We start from the raw sequence: 19,967 nt of genomic DNA on the forward strand, positions 1-19,967 counted from the left end.
CCGAGCGGCTCTAGGCGCTTCAGTCTGGAGCCGCGTGACTGCTACGGTCGCAGGTTCGAATCCTGCCTCGGGCATGGATGTGTGTGATGTCCTTAGGTTAGTTAGATTTAAGTAGTTCTAAGTTCAAGGGGACTGATGACCTCAGATGTTAAGTCCCATAGTGCTCAGAGCCATTTGAACCATTTTTTTGAAGAAATCTCTACAGGTTTGGTAGAAACCTCTTTAATAGGTTCTAATAATTCTCTACGAACAGTTTCTGTTTGCACAGAAAATTCATCTCGTAACTTATCGTTATTTTTCTCTATTTCATTTACAACTAAGACATTGACATTATCTAGTCTCTTGGTTAAGTCAGTAATATCATTTCGCATGCGAGCTTTTTCCTCACGCGATTCCTGGATATGTTCTTCTAACCTTTTACAATTATCAGCAATCTTATTCCTAAGTCCGACTGGCTTTTCCTGCATTTCAACTTTAGAAGCCTCTATTTTATCACTTAATTCTCGACTGGTTTCATTAAGATGTTCCTGTAATCTGTCTGTAGATTTTGTTAGCTCTCCTTTAAGTTCCTCTTTTAATCAACCCGTAGATTCTTCGTTAGACTGTTTTAATTCCTCTTTTAATCTAGCAGTAGATTCTTCTTTATATTGTTTTAATTTAGCGATCGCCCTAAAAAGGGATCTCATGCTCCTATCGGACGTAGATTGATCTTCGTCTGACATTTCACTTCCCGACATTATTGTAAGATATTAACTAGTTACACACGCAGACTTCTATTCAACAATTCTATTAAAACCACACTCCCTATGTACAATGCATGGGGGCTTAATTATTAAGTTTGAAAATAATTTTTAATTTTTCGTAGCTGTATGTCCGATTACGCTGTGTCTCGTAAACGGTTGGCCCTGACTAGTTTTTGTACGCAATCTGACTGCATAGAACAACAACAAAGAATGAAATGAAAATTTCCGTTAATACAATTAACTAATTAAGTCCCCAGCAACTATAAAACCTACGAAGCCAACAAAGCACAAGTGTAGCTGTTCTGTGTGTGGAAGTGTGATTCAACGTACAGATCTGGCACGGTTCTTCTTCAATAAGACAAGAAATTTTAAATATCATTTATACTGAAGTAATTTAAAAATAGAAATACTATAATTGCGTAAGGAAACCAGAATTACACTCTAATCCAAGAACACAAGCCAGATGCTTTGTTGACTGAACCTGTAATGACGCATTATTTAAGACATTGACATAATAAAAAGAAAAGGATAATTTTTTTTCTTTTACCTTCATATATTGACGAAAAGCACTCTAATCATTACAATATATCTCCACACCGACTCGCTGCTACCACATCTCAACAAGATCTCCCTACTACGACCTCTGGACAAGAACTCTTCACTACGACATCTCAGCAAGCACTCGCTACTACGAGTTCTCAACAAGCACTGTCCTCCGCTACTTCTCAATAATCACTGCCAGTGGAGGCGGCGAAACAAAACTCTCTGGCGCTGTGGCTCAGTGTAGCCACCTTTCATATGCCCTTCCTCCACGGGCTAGAATTTGATGGTATTTTTGCCGGCATTAGTGGTGAAAATACCACCAAATTCGTCAAAAAAAATACAGACAAAAATAAAAGATACTATTAATACGTAAATATCACATAATAAGATAAAATTTTGGCTTTGCACTGACCTTTCAATAACCTAATATATAAAATACAGTAAGCAATACAAATTCTTTCATACATGTGGCTTTACATAATAGTTTACACAATACACAAAAAATCAGTTTATGCAAATGTTCACATAACATGCTTTCCATGATTTAAAAAAAAACAAGTAATTGATAGTTCCAGCAGTAACACCCAGCAATGGTCAACAGGTGCAACCAGCAACAAGTGACATCATTTTAGTAAAAGCAGTTCCATCAGTAGCACCCAGCAATGTTGAACAGGTGCAGACACCAACAAGTGACATCATTTCAGTAGAATCAGTTCCTTCAGTGGCACCCAGCAATGTTAAACAGGTGCAGACACCAACAAGTGACATTATTTCAGTAGAAGCAGTTCCATCTGTGACACCCAGTAATGTTGAGCAGGTACACACAGCAACAAGTCACACTATTTCAGTAAAAAAAACAGTCCATCAGTGGCACCCAGTAATGTTGAGCAGGTGCAGACACCAACAAGTGACATCATTCAGCAGAAGCAGTTCCATTAGTGGCACCCAGCAATGTTGAACTGGTGCAGACACCAACAAGTGACATCATTAAAGAAGAAGCAGTCCATCAGTGGTACCCAGTAATGTTGAGCAGGTGCAGACACCAACAAGTGACATCATTTCAGTAGAATCAGTTCCTTCAGTGGCACCCAGCAATGTTAAACAGGTGCAGACACCAACAAGTGACATTATTTCAGTAGAAGCAGTTCCATCTGTGACACCCAGTAATGTTGAGGACGTACACACAGCAGCAATTCACATTATTTCAGTAAAAAAAACAGTCCATCAGTGGCACCCAGTAATGTTGAGCAGGTGCAGACACCAACAAGTGACATCATTCAGCAGAAGCAGTTCCATTAGTGGCACCCAGCAATGTTGAACTGGTGCAGACACCAACAAGTGGCATCATTAAAGAAGAAGCAGTCCATCAGTGGTACCCAGTAACGTTGAGCAGGTCCACACAGCAACAAGTGACATTATTTCAGTAGAAGCAGTTCCATCTGTGACACCCAGTAATGTTGAACAGGTGCAGACAGCAACAAGTGACATCACTCAGCAGAAACAGTTCCATTAGTGGCACCCAGCATTGTTGAACAGGTGCAGAGAGCAGTCCATAATATTCACTATCACTGATCACACTGTTCATCAGAGTTTATAAGCAGAAATTAAACATGTCCTAGTGGCACCAATCATGTAGAAAAAGTACAAGTGACAGTCCATAATATTCGCTATCCTAATCACACAGTTCATCAGCAGAAATTAATCATTTCTAAGTGGCACCCATTATGTTGAACAAGTGCAGGTAACAGTCCATAATATTCACTATCACTAATCAGACAGTTCAGGCATGAATAATAGTTTGAATGCACAAACAAATGCTTTTACAAAATTATTCTCAATGCTCTTACACTAAACATACAAATTCTAATAAACACACAAATGATATCAGATAATTGTCATATCAACTATTACAAATACTCAAATATCAGTAAACCTATAATATTTATGGGTGTCAGTGCAAGCCACTACAAACAAATAAAATAATATTTAGGAGATAGGTGGGTAGGATTAGGAAAGGAAAACACACAAAACACACTCACTCATCTTTCATCCACATTAAGTACTACTGTGTAATTGAATAGTGTTAACTGTGTAAATGCAATTCTGTCAAAATTTGATGTTCATCATTTGTATCAAGTAGTAGTGGCAGCAATGTATAACAGTCAATAATAGTTAAGTCAACGTCATAGTCATCATGTCAAGACCAATGTTTGCCAAGCCAGATCAAAATGTACGGTTGCTGAACAACTGTCAGTGAGCCAAGATATGCAATTACATCCTCTCTCCAAAAAAAAAAAAAAAAAAAAAAAAAAAAAAAAAAAAAAAAAAAAAAAAAAAAAATTTACTGCTTATTGATTTAACTAAGTGTGTGTAGACAATCTTCCTTCTACTTGAGTGTTCTTGTCTGCTATCTTCTTCCTCCTTGTTCCATATAGACCAACAAAAAAATATGCACCTCACTTACTTTACCTCTTATCCACCAAAACTCCAATAATTATCAGCATCACATAATCTCAATACTTCAATAATACCTCTTACGTCGATACATATAAATCTTATCATCAATATCATTTACCTTACCTCTTGTCCACAAAAACTCCAATAATCATCAACTTCATATAATTTCAATACCTCAATAATACCTCTTCAATACGTCGACACATCTAAACCTTATCGCCAATATCATTTCACTTCCATAACAATTCTTTCCTCTAGTCAGTCTCCTCGAACAAGTACAGATAAAATCCTAATGCAAACCTCATCATCCCATACAATCCGAAGACACACTGTCAACACACAACCTCTGTGTAATCCATCTGACCCAAATCTTCTACTCATTATAAATTATAAGATGGATTTTGGTTACCTTGTCCACCATTAAATAAAAGAAATGCATACATGACCTCTAACAGACTTAGTTCGAATAACTCTCAGTAATTAAGTACGATTACGGTGTGTGAATGATCATAATACAGTATTTCACAGTGTGTACACCACTTCAAGAATTATGGCAAACAGAAGCAAACATGTGGAGTATTTCTTGTGTCAAGTGTCACTTCCTATTTCAATTGCTCACGAAAAATGCAGTGTAATAACTGTCAATGATCTAAACCTAGTTTTGGTGTGTCATGTCGTTAGCTTCCTTCCTATTAGCATAAATTTATACAGCTTCCATAAAACCTCCAGCTCATGTGACTTCTATGAAGTTTCTTGTGCTAATATCGTTTATGTCGAATTATAGCAGTTCATTTTCCTATCTTAAAAATATAAGGCAGTGAGCGTAAGCAAAGCATGCAATAGCGAGTAAATATACCAGTAGAGGACAGAATGTCAACAAGTGGATGCAGCACAATTCTTACAACGAGGCTCTGCCAAGCGAACAATCTATAATTAATACAATAGTGTGACCTAAACTCTATGTTTGTACACAGTATATCAGCATTTCTATATACCAAATTAATAAGTAGTTATGACAACAAACAGAAATGTATAAATATGCAATCCATAAGCATAGCAGCAAACATATATCTTACGTAATAAACAGGTCATTAGCATTATATCAGCATAAGCAAATAAATGTTCATATGTCATCTTAATAAGTAAACATGAAGGCGCAAGCAGATAAATCACAAAGTATAACTTACATACATATCAGCACAACTAATCAGGTGACAATTACAATTTAAATAAATAAGCACAGCAGATACATAATAAAAAAAATATGACATCAGTGAAAAAGCATTGCAGCCAAGCGATGCATAATATATACAAATAACAATCCTGTTCATTAATAAAACATTGTCAAAAATCAGCAATTGTACGCAAGCACGTCGCTTCACAAGTAAATTCACAGAACATGAAATTTAGCACAAGTATGAATCACGTAATCGCGAGCAGCATATTACGTCTAAAGTACGTACGTAAGTGGAAATATGTTACCTGAAAAAATAAACTCGATTAATAGTTACCTTTTTAGTTTATTAGTTTCTTCTTGGAAATTACATTCTTTCTGAAATTTTCTCGATAGCAAGTCCTCTTAACGTCGGAGACACACAGAATTTACCTGAAGTTCTTAAATATTTTATACAACCGTATCCTGAAAAATACTGAACGTTAATAACATAATTCATCAAGTTACTATAGCTTTATACTGAATTTAGTCGGAGAAATTAGACTGTGTATTTGTTTACGGCTGTCAGTGCATTCGCACTGAGCGCTCGATCAGCTGTAGGCGCGTGACGTAGGAAGCAATTCTTTGCGGTCAACGACTGCCTTGTGCGGCGCGCAGACTTGACTGTTGCTTTGAGTATATGCCGCCGCCAAAACACAGCGCGGTATCCTTATATTGTCTGCATGTTTACGTAAACTGTTGGTTTCTCGAAAGTATGTCATTCCACAAAAATTTTAACGTTTGAGATATGATGTATTCCCTTAGAGCGTCATGATTTAAGAGTTGCTACTTCAACAGTGCTATCATGAATAATTTTGCCAATTCTATATGGACCGTTATAAAGCAGAAAAAATTTGCGACACAAGCCTTTTCCTTTGTGAGACAAACTATGAGACTTAATTAACACCTTTTGACCAACTGACAAGATTTTTAAACGACCAGGATGTTTAGCTGGTTTCTCTCTTCTAGCAGCCGCAGATGCAATATTTTGTAGAGCCGGGTTGACAACTTCAGAATGCCGCAGTTTCCGTGACGGCGGAAAAGGAACGATTTCAGATATGCTATTTGTCGGCGCTTTGTTTTTTAATATCAGTATTGGCGGTAAAGAAGTTGAATCATTAGGAAGTTCATTCAGAATGTTTTGAAAAATATGAAGATACTGATCCCACGTTCTGTGATTCTGATGACAATAAAGACGACACAATTTATTGATTTCCTTCATCCATCTCTCTGAAGCGTTAGATTGAGGGTGAAAAAGTGAAATGAAAATTGGTTTAATTTTACGACGCCGTAGAGTACGAAGCCAAATTTGAGAAGGAAACTGTGATCCATTATCTGATATAACCTTATCAACATGACCCACTTCCTTAAGAAAATATTTGGTGAAAGCGTTAGATACTGAACGAGCTGTTGCTTTGCGTAAAGGTGTAAAACACACATATTTTGATGTCAACTCCACTGCTACGAAAATGTACGCAAAACCATTAGTAGAACGAACCACTGAACCGAACAAATCGACTGCAGCCATGTCCTTTAATTTCGCTGGAATGATAGGAAACAATGGTGCTCTGTGAGAAATTGTTGGCGGCTTAGCCTTTTGACATAATTTGCATTTGGCCAGAACAGATCGAATGCGTTTTTCCATATTACTGAAGTAGCAATTTTCCCGTAATTTATGAAAGCATTTTCTGGGACCAAGTGTGCATAACTAAAATGCGTATACCAAATCAGCTTATTAACCCACTCATCAGGAATACAAACTAACCAAACAGAGTTGCCGACCAACTTTCGCTTAAAAAGAACTTTCCAGATAGTTCGCAAAAACGAGGTGTGGCCAAATTGTCCCATTTAACCAAGCGTCTAAGAAAATTACAGACACCAAGGAAACTACGAACCTCACGTTTTGTGGTAGGAACAGCATAATTACGAATAGCATCTAGTTTCTCTGGATCAGGAAGAATACCTTCTGTAGAAATAATGTGACCGAGAAATTTCACCTGAGAACGACCAAATTCAGATTTTTCTAAGTTCACTGTAATGCCAACTCTTGCAAAAATACGTAATAATGAATCCAAAATTTTGTTGTGCTCATTCCAAGAATGTTTAGCAATAAGAATATCGTCAACATATGAAGTAATATTGTCACGAAGATAAACAGGTAAAATTTCATTTAAACTACGAATGAATGCTGCTGAAGATACAGTAAGTCCAAACGGTAATTTCCGAAGTCACTTTTGGGTAAATTAGTCATATCCGGTTATTCTTTAACGATTCTCTAGATAGATTGATAGTCGAAGAGTTGTTTTGACAGATGCAAAGAATAGTAAAAGAGTAGGCAGCGGTGCAGAAAACTAAAAGGGAAATAGCACCACTACAGCTCGGGGCCCTATGCACGCTACGGCACATATTCACTTAGTGTAGTGAATCCCCTGAGGACTTTAATAGCCGCACATAATTTTCAGTTTGTAACTTAGTGGCCAATTTGGTGGAAGTGCGTACATAAATTGCTCTAACCATGAACATGGATGTATGTCATTCTTAGAATTGCGAAACATCTTAAATTTCCGAACAGTCAAAAAATGTTTATAGTCAAAGTTTTCTCCTCGTGGCGACAAAGACCTACCGCGACTGTTCCAGTCCAATCGTCGATTATTGTCAAGTTCACGCGCCTGGCGCTCTCTTATTGCATCCCGTAAATGAAATTAATTATTTTCTTCAAACCCCTCTGCTAAACTAAGACTTGTCAATTTATCTGAGATCTCCTCAACTCTTTCCGATGAGTCACTTAATTGTTCTTTCTGTTTATTTACGTCTTCCGTAAGTGTCGCGACTCGGGTTTCAGTATTGACACATTTGGTAGTAAACTGTTCATATTGTTGTGTTAAGTTATTTATCCTGTCATTTGGTACGGATTCCTCGATTCTTTCAAGTATTTCTTCCTTATCGTGTGCACGTTGTAAATTTAACTCTGAAAATTTTTGTACTATCGCGCGATCTCTTTCTTCCTGTTCTCTGTCCTGTTCCTCTTGTCTAATTTCTGATGAAATTAAACTATTATTGTAAGCATTCAAAATCGGTTGTACTTCTTCTCTAATTTCTTTCTTTGATTCATCTTTCGTATTTTTGAAACATGTCCCTATTCGTGAATCTAACCGTGTTTCCATTGTTTCCATCTCTGTTTTAATTGATCCTATTTGTGAGCATAACCGTGTTGTCATTGCTTTCATTTCTGTTTTAATGTCAGATCTCAAAGTTCCCATCTCAGTTTTAATTGTCCCTATCTCTGTTTTTAATTCAGATCGCAAAGTTCCCATCTGTGATCCCAAATTTAATATTGCACTCATTAACTGCTCCATTTCTTCTGTCGTTAACCACGTAATCTGTGAATTTTCTGATTGAGAAAAATTTTGAACTGTATCCGGACTATTTTTCCTGCTTATTAAATTGTTTTCAACACCATTATTCATCATACTGTTGTCCTGTGTTGGCGAGTTCACCATGTCAACAATTTCGTTATTCTGGCTATTCATCATTTTTGCCTTTTTCATAGATCGCGTAATCATTTACAAAACATACAAAATTCGTCACTGTACGAAAATTACACACAATGACTCTTTATCTCCAACAATACCATTTACACGAAATGTTTCCCTCAAACACGATTAACGAACAATTGAAATAATTGCACTAAATTGTCAAACCCGTAGACAAGACAACAAATTTAAATTTTGAAAAATACCATTAGAAGAATGCCAATTACCAAATCTACACATGCAATATAGACTACAATTACTAAACTACAAATTACTACAACAATACTACTGTCTACTATTTTTACAATCAGAAGAATTCCAAGGGACGATCCGAAGCAGCGGTCGCCACGTGCATGGGGGCTTAATTATTATGTTTGAAAATAATTTTTAATTTTTCGTAGCTGTATGTCCGATTACGCTGTGTCTCGTAAACGGTTGGCCCTGACTAGTTTTTGTACGCAATCTGACTGCATAGAACAACAACAAAGAATGAAATGAAAATTTCCGTTAATACAATTAATTAATTAAGTCCCCAGCAACTATAAAACCTACGAAGCCAACAAAGCACAAGTGTAGCTGTTCTGTGTGTGGAAGTGTGATTCAACGTACACATCTGGCACGGTTCTTCTTCAATAAGACAAGAAATTTTAAATATCATTTATACTGAAGTAATTAAAAAATAGAAATACTATGATTGCGTAATGAAACCAGAATAACACTCTAATACAAGAACACAAGCCAGATGCTTTGTTGACTGAACCTGTAATGACACATTATTTAAGACATTGAGATAATAAAAAGAAAAGGAAAAATTATTTTCTTTTACCTTCATATATTGACGAAAAGCACTCTAATCATTACAATATATCTCCACACCGACTCGCTACTACCACATCTCAACAAGATCTCCCAACTACGACCTCTGGACAAGAACTCTTCACTACATCTCAGCAAGCACTCGCTACTACGAGTTCTCAACAAGCACTGTCCTCCGCTACTTCTCAATAATCACTGCCAGTGGAGGCGGCGAAACAAAACTCTCTGGCGCTGTGGCTCAGTGTAGCCACCTTTCAACAACATTACACTCCCAACAAAACAGACTCACCGGACACTAATATTGTAGTTTGTAGTTCTCGGTGATCAGTATGCTGCTATGGGCTACAGAAGTAACAGCCGTCGATGCAGCCGCTGAGATGCTGCGACCCCGCTTCCGGAACCGGCAGGACGCTGAGTCGAACACCGGAGACGTCACTGGCTGCAATCACGCCCGGCCGCACCGTAGACAGGCGAAGCCCCCAGCAATACCTCTAATACCAGCCGGAGGAGCGCCCCCCAACTGACGTACTGGGCCTGTTAGTTTAGGGAGAAAAGGGTTGTCGGGGTTTGCAGCGTTCAGCTGCTGCCCAAAAGATGCGCCTTCTCGTGGAGTAACTGCGTGATCGTACTGCTTGGCTGCGCTCCGTCAGATGCCCACACCCGTGAAGTCGCCGCTGGCTGGTGAAGGCTCCACGAAAATTCGCGTTGACTTCCGAAGGACTCTTGATGTTTTGTTTCGTACCTGTGTGTCTTAGTTGCACACAAGTCCTGTTTATAAGGTCGCCACGGTGTAGCGTAACGACGTAAGTTTTGTATAAATGATTTTCTTTTGACATATGACCATGTGCAGACTTCGTCACCTACGTCGGTTACAAAACACTTCAAAATTATTTAAATTCATTTTAAAATTGTCTCTGAATGGTTCTTGAACGAAACTGTAATTAAAACATCATCATTTGAGTCGTATGCGCAGAATTACGTCACTCAGTCAAATTGGTTTGCGCAAACCTTTTCTTCTCAGAAATTATATTAATGCAAGTTATCTGGTTTAATAAATATTAAAACCACATTGAATTAACTTTCAAGACTCAAATTCGCGATGAACGTTCTCAAAAATTAATAATCTTGTCAAATAAATGAGTAATTCTTCTTCCTTAACATAATTCTTCATAAATAAATTCTCGGAACACGTATTCAAACTTTTGTAGTATACACTAGTCTATTATCTTCCTATATACTACATATAGACGTGCACCTGAGCCTTGACAAGATAGGACTGAACATTTACAACATGATTAAACTTTCTATGACGTCATTGTTGTAGAAACATTACAAATTCTTATTATTTTCAGTTTTTAGATGCACGACGCAACAACTCGGTTTCAGAATCTTCTGTTGCTCTTTGGCTGTCGACCCGCGACGTATAGTGGCCAGCAATTTTCTCTCTTGTTCCGCCAGTGAAGATGATGTCTCCGTTCGTTGCGCCGCCCTCTCCGTACATGAAACATAAAAATAAATACAAAACTTTAGATAATTCACGACCATTACAAATATTACAAAATACATAAACAAAACACTAAATTAAGCTTATATTCACCTGCAAACTGGGCTGACATTGGTGGATGGGTGACGCTTCAATTTCACGTCCCACTACACTACGTGCTATTTCCGAAAAAAATTTCGATTTGTGAAGGGAAAGACCCGGAGCAGTGATAATACCCGTAATGGGAGCTAAAATAATCGGTGCTATCGGAAAGAGTAGCAAACCGACGTCCCGTCAAATATTTACCTGTTTCGAAATTCAAGGGGAACAATTTGAGCATTAATTTATTGTCGTGCCAGATTAGAGCAGCGGGATAGTAATAGATTTGGACTGGTTATTGAAACACCACGCAGTAATTGACTGCAACCAAAAAACAATGATGTGCATTTCAAAAGATAAGACCGAAATTAATGAGGTTTTTTTTTTTTTTTTTTTTTTTTTTTTTTTTTTTTTTTTTTTTTTTTAAGACCTTGTATGACGAAAAGAATGAAGACGGAGAAAAATTTAGAGAGTGTACAGAATATACAAAAATATCCTCTATATACGCAAAGATGAAAACAGCGACACTTAGCACGTGTGTTGGTCCACCAAGTACATCAGTGAAATAGTAGGTTGTTGTCATTTAGGCTATGATCATTGCGCACCAAAGAAATGTACAGAGAAAATGGCTGACCTTCGAATTTTAACAGTGTCTTAAAGAGAATAACAGATAGGATACAGACTTCCGATAAGTGTCAGATGGTGGAAATAACCAAATGCACAAATCCTAGCCGTTTGCAGAGCATGAGACCTGACGATGTACGAGAGATGTGTACGAATCCATATGGTCCCCTGCCGAAAACCTCAGGTAATTTTGCCAACATATTAGTATTGCGGGAAGCTTTTTTGAAGTTCATTAAGTTATATCCGGTAAGAAAAGCAATAGCTAAAGCGGTTTGTAGCAGACTTGCAGACGATTAGTTTGTGCATATCGGCAAACCAACAGCGATTTGGTCCGAAAAAGGGACACAGTTTACTTCCAAATTATGGAATGAAGGTATGGAAAGCAATGGGGTTGAAGTGATACACATCTCGACATATTGCCCATCCATAAATGTAGCGGAACGATACCCGCGTGAGCTGGGGCAACTTTGCCGAACGTATTGTCACCACAATCACAGAGCACGGGACAAATACATAAACGATTTTGAAAAGATTATGAATGCTTTGACTCTGGAGGAAATCCTATTAGACCATAAGTCTTAGAATTTGGTGGAAGTGATAATTGATTTCCCTCCGCCAGTTAGTATTGACATCGAGGTGAAGAAAGAACGTCTACGACAGTTACTGAAAAAGAAAGCCACGGCGCCAATACGGAGTCATGACGCGAAAGTGCAGTTTGCTAAATTTGCAATTGGTGACCTCGTTCTCGTTAAAGCGAGCGAGAAAACAAGGGAGATTGGTAATGAGATTTCAAAATGTAAATTCATTTGTTATAGACCATTTAAGATTGTCATTATACCTCACACTTACGCTTACTGCTTAGCTTTTCCTATTTCTGGCAAGTTATTAGCTGTACGTAAAATTGTTGACTTGAAGTTGTACCAGTGAAGAACTAATTAATTTGAGAAAGAACTTCCAGTAAAGACTTAATTGTTAGTATAATTTTCAAAATTTATTCCAAATTTATTTCTTGGACCACACTCATCAACGAACTTGCAAAAAGTGTAACGAGAAATTTAGCTTAAAGGGTAAATGTTCTGGAAGCAACTGAAATGATAAAAAAGTCACTCTGCTTTCTGTCTCATTTGTAATTTTTATACCATGTATTATGTAAGCGAATACAGATGCAGTCAGACAATGTAGACGTTTCAGGTTTGTGTTTACTTATGGATATGGGCAGTGTTGAGTTATCTACTGTGATAGAAATATAGAGACTCCTTGAGATTAATCGGGAGTTAGTATTAGCAGCATGTAAGCAGGAGGACGCTCTGGTACGCCCTGCACAAACAAATCAAGCGTGCCCATGTGGCACGAAACAATGCCACGTCGTGAATAAGCCGCTGCGGGCTTCTAGAACGCATCGGCGTCCTTAGTAAATAGGCGTGTGAAAGGCTGCGTTTATCTTTTCAGCGCCACCAATGTAAAGCTCTCTTGTATACATTTAAGTTTTATCGGGACGCTGGCTTGAAACACACAAACTCTCATAACAAGAAATGCAATCTGTTAATAATCATGAAATTTATGAAAAACTATCTATAGTAAACATTGTAACTAGCGATTTCTTATCTCGCTTCTAATCCTTTTACTCATTTTTTGTATACCTTTAACGTTGTTGAAACTTCCTGGGAGATTAAAACTGAGTGCCGGACCGAGCCTCGAACTCAGGACCTTAACAATGTTACTTACGATTTCGTGTACAGTACTGCCAATTTTCGTTTCAAATGTAATGGTTTCTTGAAAGATGTAAGTTTATTGTTTAAAATATGTTTTGGTGCACTATGATGATCTGAGTTATAATGTCACAGTGCTGTCATGCTGTTACGTGGCCACACATGAGTATGATAATTAATGAGATGCTTAATGAGTGATTAATAAAATTTCGGTAGACAAATCTGAATGCATTTGCGCATCTGCATTTCCGTTTGTATTTGTTCGGACATTCAGTTATTTTGTTTCCCTTCAGGATAAAACTCATGGAATGTGGGACACATGCAACACCGAAATTGCAGATAAAGCACCTTCTGCACCATCCCAACATTTTGCTGTTCTGTATCCATTTATAACTTGTGCTGTACTTCTGGTTCTGAATCTGTAAGATGTGTTACAGTAACTATATTTAATAAGTAATTGATGTAATAGTATATTTATTTCTCACCATATATGATTGATTGTAATTACAATGGAAATATTGTAAATTGCTGGGTAATAGCCAAGGTAACTTTATTTAAATATATCGCTAATAACGACGAAAGGGCAATAACTGTGCCGTTGTTAATCTTCGCGTATGGAAGGAGGAAGCAGAGCAGCTTGAGTGATGAAAGCGTGAGGAAGTGTTTGTTGGGCTCTCCCGCAGACGCGGTGTGCTAAAATTAAAAAAAAATTGTTCAAATGGCTCTGAGCACTATGGGACTTACCTTCTGAGGTCATCATTCACCAGAGCTTAGAACTACTTAAATCTAACTAACCTAAGGACATCACACACATCCATGCCCGAGGCAGGATTCGAACCTGCGACCGTAGCGGTCGAGCAGTTCCAGACTGTAGCGCCTAGAAACGCTCGGTCACTCCGGCCGGCGTGATGTGCAGCTATGCTCGCGCCAGTGTAGACGCACCTGCTTCGTTAACTCCCGAGTATTGAGAGCACGGTAAGAGTGGACACGCGGCGGTAGCTGCAATTCTAAATGTTTTCTGTCCCGTAATTATCCGTGGCTCTGGAGACGACTTGGGGTTCACAAACAGCAGGAGCAATATCAGCAACAGCGGCAGCTCACCATTGTCGCCGGCTACATTCTTCCACTTCCGCACACCTGCAACATCGTAAGACAGTTAACTGACGGGTATAGTACCATAGACGCTTTAATCAGTTACACTACTGGCTATTAAAATTGCTACACCAAGAAGAAATGCAGATGATAAACGGGTATTCATTGGACAAATGTATTATACTAAAACTGATATGTCATTACATTTTCATGCAATTTGGGTGCATAGATCCTGAGGAAGCAGTACCCAGAACAACCACCTCTGGCCGTAATAACGGCCTTCACATGCCTGGGAATCGAGTCACACAGAGCTCGGATGGCGTGTACAGGTACAGCTGGCCATGCAGCTTCAACACGATACCACAGTTCATCAAGAGTAGTGGCCGGCGTATTGTGACGAGCCAGTTGCTCGGCCACCATTGACCAGACGTTTTCAATTGGAGAGAGATCTGGAGAATGTGCTGGCCAGGGCAGCAGTCGAACATTTTCTGTATCCAGAAAGGCCGCTACAGGACCTGCAAAATGGGTCGCTAATTATCCTACTGAAATGTAGGGTTTCACAGGGATCGAATGAAGAATAGAGCCACGGGTCGTAACACATCTGAAATGTAGCGTCCACTGTTCAAAGTGCCGTCAGTGCGAACAAGAGGTGACCGAGACGTGTAACCAATGGCACCCCATATCATCACGCCGGGTGATACGCCAGTATGGCGATGATAAATACACGCTTCCAAAGTGCGTTCACTGCGATGTCACCAAACACGGATGCGACCATCAAGATGCTGTAAACAGAACGTGGATTCATCCGAAAAATGATGTTTTGCCATTCGTGCACCCAGGTTCGTCGTTGAGTATACCATCGCAGGCGCTCCTATCTGTGATGCAGCGTCAAGGGTAACCGCATCCATGGTCTCCGAGCTGATAGTGCATGCTGCTGCAAACGTCGTCGAACTGTTCGTGCAGATGGTTGTTGTCTTGCTCATCAGTGTGGGATCCGTACCAGGTCGGGTTGACGGAGGAGATAGAGAAGATCCAAAGAAGAGCGGCGCGTTTCGTCACTGGGTTATTTGGTAACCGTGATAGCGTTACGGAGATGTTTAATAAACTCAAGTGGCAGACTCTGCAAGAGAGGCGCTCTGCATCGCGGTGTAGCTTGCTCGCCAGGTTTCGAGAGGGTGCGTTTCTGGATGAGGTATGGAATATATTGCTTGCCCCTACTTATACTTCCCGAGGAGATCACGAATGTAAAATTAGAGAGATTAGAGCGCGCACGGAGGCTTTCAGACAGTCGTTCTTCCCGCGAACCGTACGCGACTGGAACAGGAAAGGGAGGTAATGACAGTGGCACGTAAAGTGCCCTCCGCCACACACCGTTGGGTGGCTTGCGGAGTATCAATGTAGATGTAGATGTAGATGTAGATGTAGATGTCCCCATATGTTGACTCAGGGATTGAGACGTCGCTGCACGATCCGTTACAGCCATGCGGATAAGATGCCTGTCATCTCGACTGCTAGTGATACGACGCCGTTGGGATCCAGCTCGGCGTTCCGTATTATCCTCCTGAACCCACCGATTCCATGTTCTACTAACAGTCATTGGATCTCGACCAACGCGAGCAGCAATGTCGCGATACGATAAACCGCAATCGCGATAGGCTACAATCCGACCTTTATCAAAGTCGTAAACGTGATGGTAAGCATTTCTGCTCCTTACACGAGGCATCACAACAACGATTCACCAGGCAACGCCGGTCAACTGCTGTTTGTGTATGAGAAATCGGCTGGAAACTTTCCTCATGTCAGCACGTTGTAGGTGTCGCCTCCGGCGCAAACCTTGTGTGAATACTCTGAAAAGCTAATCATTTGCATATCACAGCATCTTCTTCCTGACGGTTAAATTTCGCGTCTGTAGCACCACATCTACGTGGTGTAGCAATTTTAATGGCCAGTAGTGTACATTTCTTTCACAAAGTATGGCTACCTTGAATAATAACTTAAAATTATTAAAACTTTTAGAGCACCTGTGTTGTCATTGTCTTCAGACATTATTGCCAGACAGGGTCATTTTCCTTTCCACGCAATCGCCGACTGTCATAAGAATATGTAAATGTATTAACTACTTAAGAGCGCGCCATTCCATTTATTCCATATTTAGCAGCCGGCCTCTGGCCGTGCGGTTCTAGGCGCTTCAGTCTGGAACCGCGAGACCGCTACGGTCGCAGGTTCGAATCCTGCCTCGGGCATGAATGTGTGTGATGTCCTTAGGTTAGTTAGGTTTAAGTAGTTCTAAGTCTAGGGGACTGATGACCTCAGATAATACGTCTAACAGTGCTTAGAACCATTTCAACCATTTTTTGAACCATATTTAGCTTAGCGAGTGAGTTCCGGTGGCTTGGTATGTATTTTATTGTCGTTATTTTAAGAGTAAAATCAGTTGCTCGTTTGAAGTAAATAAATTCAATACAATCTTCAATAATGGAAAGTAAATTGCTTGCCTTCTTCTAAATTTTGCATTACGTTACACTGAGGTTAATGAAAGTCATTTTTTGACGTAACAAAGGTGAAAGGGTCCTGTAGCCACCTTTCATTGCCAACTCTCGTAGTGGTCAAGTCGGCAAAGAGGTTTCCGCTACTTGTGAGAAATCCACCTGCGTTAGGTTGGTGGCAGAAATGGCATCCTGGGGTTTTCCGGTCCACGCGGAGCGTGGAAGAGGCTGGAGAAGCGGGAGGCAGTCTGCCACCGGTACGGGAAGCGTACACAGCTGTGCTCCAGTCGAAGAAGGGTGAGTTGGACTGACCGCGTGGCGCGTTGTCACATAGAGAGGGGAGCTTTTAGCTTTTGGTCTCGAATTTCGTCTTATAAAGATTTACTTGCTGGGTTCCAGCAGGGAATGCAAGGCTTTTGTAGACTTTCAGTTTGATTCCCAATGCAGTCCTGACTTTGATCCGTGAGAGAAACGAAGCACAAAGGAGTTGCATATGTTGAAGTGCCCTCGGTTCAGTGTGAATGTTTATGTGCCTACAACTGTGTGTGTATGCTTCTAATCTTTTCCGGATCTTGGTAATTTTTGTGTATTTGTGGATTTTCCTTGTCTCATGTGATTAAAATTTGGCCACGGTCCATAGAAGTTGTCTCCGCGGACCGAGTGGGCACGCGAGTCTGTTATGAAACGTATAGTATTTCACAAGCAATTGTACATAGTTAGCATGCAACAGCAATCTATAGATGCACTACATCAATGTTTTAAGGAATAAATAATTTTGCCTTCAATCTTATTTGTGTACCGATGTTACGTCGCCGTTACCTTCGCCATTTACCTTGTAGTTTTCCTTGTTGGCCCACCTATAGCGTTTCCATGTGCACAGGTGTAGTGATTAGTGTCCCTTTTTTTATCTGAGACAAATGCTCTGGAATAGATCGTGTTTTCACGAATCTTGCTACAGGCTGCACTTACGCATGGTGTTCACGACCTATTTACTTTACTCAATATTTGATTCACGGGAAGAATGCCTGGATCATATTAATAACTACATCCCATTCTTTGTCAATGACTTTACAATGAATGTTCTTTTGTGAGTTTTTCTTATTAATAAATTAAGTAATTTTCCGACTCAGTGCTACCTCTTCTTTGTCGTGTGGCTAGAGTTGGTGGCGACCCTATCTTTTATATTGATTTCAGTGTCAAATAGCATTTTCTTATTCAAAGTGCGCGTGGGTCTTTTAGCTATCAGGATACATTCAAAGGGCGCTTCATGCTTCTTGCACATAGCGTCCTTTTATTCACGCTACTTACAAAGGTTTATTAGTTAAGCCAGTCATTTATTTAACCAGTAACTTCATTAACTTTTACTTTCAAAATTTAGTGACTCAGTGCTTTCTGGTTAATTAATTTTCTCGTGGACAATTGTGCTGTGGAAAAGCGTGACAACCTTATGTTGCCACACCAGTGAATATTGCTTAAATTTCTTTGCCATTACCTTTATTAAGATTCTGGAGATTCATTGAGTTAGCGGGCTGGCGACCATTTAATTGTACCCTTTTCAGCTAATCATCGCCTTCTTTATATTATCAGTAATTTTATAGTAAAAATTAATGGAACCCTTTTTCCCCCAGTGCGGTTTGTGAGCGATTGCATTATATTCCACCCATTTCAAAATTATCATCAGTATACAGCTTAAGTTTAGAATATATCTTTCCTTTAGAGGAGCCTGTTGCACAGTTTCCTCCAATTAACCGGTGTTATTATGCTTCGGTAACGATAACCTTACTCTCTCGAATATTTCTTTAGGCATATGCGATCACGGTCAGTTACATCGCAATCGAGTTGGCCGATTAAGAAGGGGGAGGTTACGAGCTGATAGGGGCGAAGTAGATGGAAAGTCGCCTAGACCAAAAAACCCTAGAGAATATCCCACCCACCATCAGCTAGATGACTCTCATCTCAGTATGTAGTGTGCCACTGACACACTTATGGAGACCTTACAGTTTTCGAACCTAGAGCGCTAATCTAGGAGCTCCCAACCCTGTGCAGCTTGTCACACAAGTCTCTCGTTCACGCCGCCCACTTTTCGCAGAAAAAGAGGTCACTGGTTCATGTGACCCACTCGTCTCAGAACAAGGCGTTCGCGATCCGTTCTGCGGAGAAAGCTGCATATTGTAAGCTTAGATGAAATTCCGTGGACAAGAATGTGAATTAAGCCTTTTGCACCTTCCATTCATCTAATTTATTTTTTTTCAGTGTCGTATTCTTCTCGGCACATCACTCGCTGTTCTATACACGAAATGCGCATTCTGCGAGGTAAACATGTATCCCTTGCGTTTGTTGCATATGAATCAGTCAGTGTCTTCAAGTAGTTGAATGAACCTGTTGAACTTCCAGATGTAATGCGCGGTTAAAACGTCGTTGGTCGTAAATGACAAGTGCTTGTTGACAACTGCGGTCGGCTAAACCGTAATGGAATACTATGTCATCAAATTCCTGTGTGTAATAACATTGCTTCACTTCTCCGTTCTCTTGGTTCATACGCCACAGCAATCACGAGTCATGTTCTGATTCCGTCACAAACTCAAAACAATAAATACGCAATGGCTTACACAGGAGGCAGCAATAAATGCTGCATATGAAGAACGAAACATTTTCAGAGCAATGAACTCAGAGATAAGCCAATAAGATGTGTGTAATGAACGTCAACACCACAGAATATGCTGTTATCGACGCAACTGAAGTGGTATCTCAAGACAGTAATAATTTAATATACTGTCGGAGTAGATAACACTGATCAAATTATTAGTACTGGAATACTTGCTGTAGTACTACTGAATGTTATTTGGAAGGGAAAGAGTTTGTGGTACGCAAATAGAACAGCTAATTCACAGGATAAAATTAAAGTCATATGATCAGCTGTGAAAGATGTGTCTGATCAGCAGCACAAGTCAACTATATAGAGGCAGCTCGTAGTGATGACATTTCTGTTACTGATAAGTCAGATATATGTACAGTATTTACAGAGTCACAATTATTGAACTGTAAAAAATAAAACCATCATAATATCTGAACGGTTAGCGTTAGGATGTTCAAACTGCACTGTTGGCAGCGGGGCATCATGGGAATTAGTATCCGGTGTTTGGTCTGGTTTAGTTGCGAAGCCCACATT

The sequence above is a fragment of the Schistocerca serialis genome, chromosome 3, assembly GCF_023864345.2.
Source record: "Schistocerca serialis cubense isolate TAMUIC-IGC-003099 chromosome 3, iqSchSeri2.2, whole genome shotgun sequence".
NCBI classification, from domain to species: domain Eukaryota; kingdom Metazoa; phylum Arthropoda; class Insecta; order Orthoptera; family Acrididae; genus Schistocerca; species Schistocerca serialis.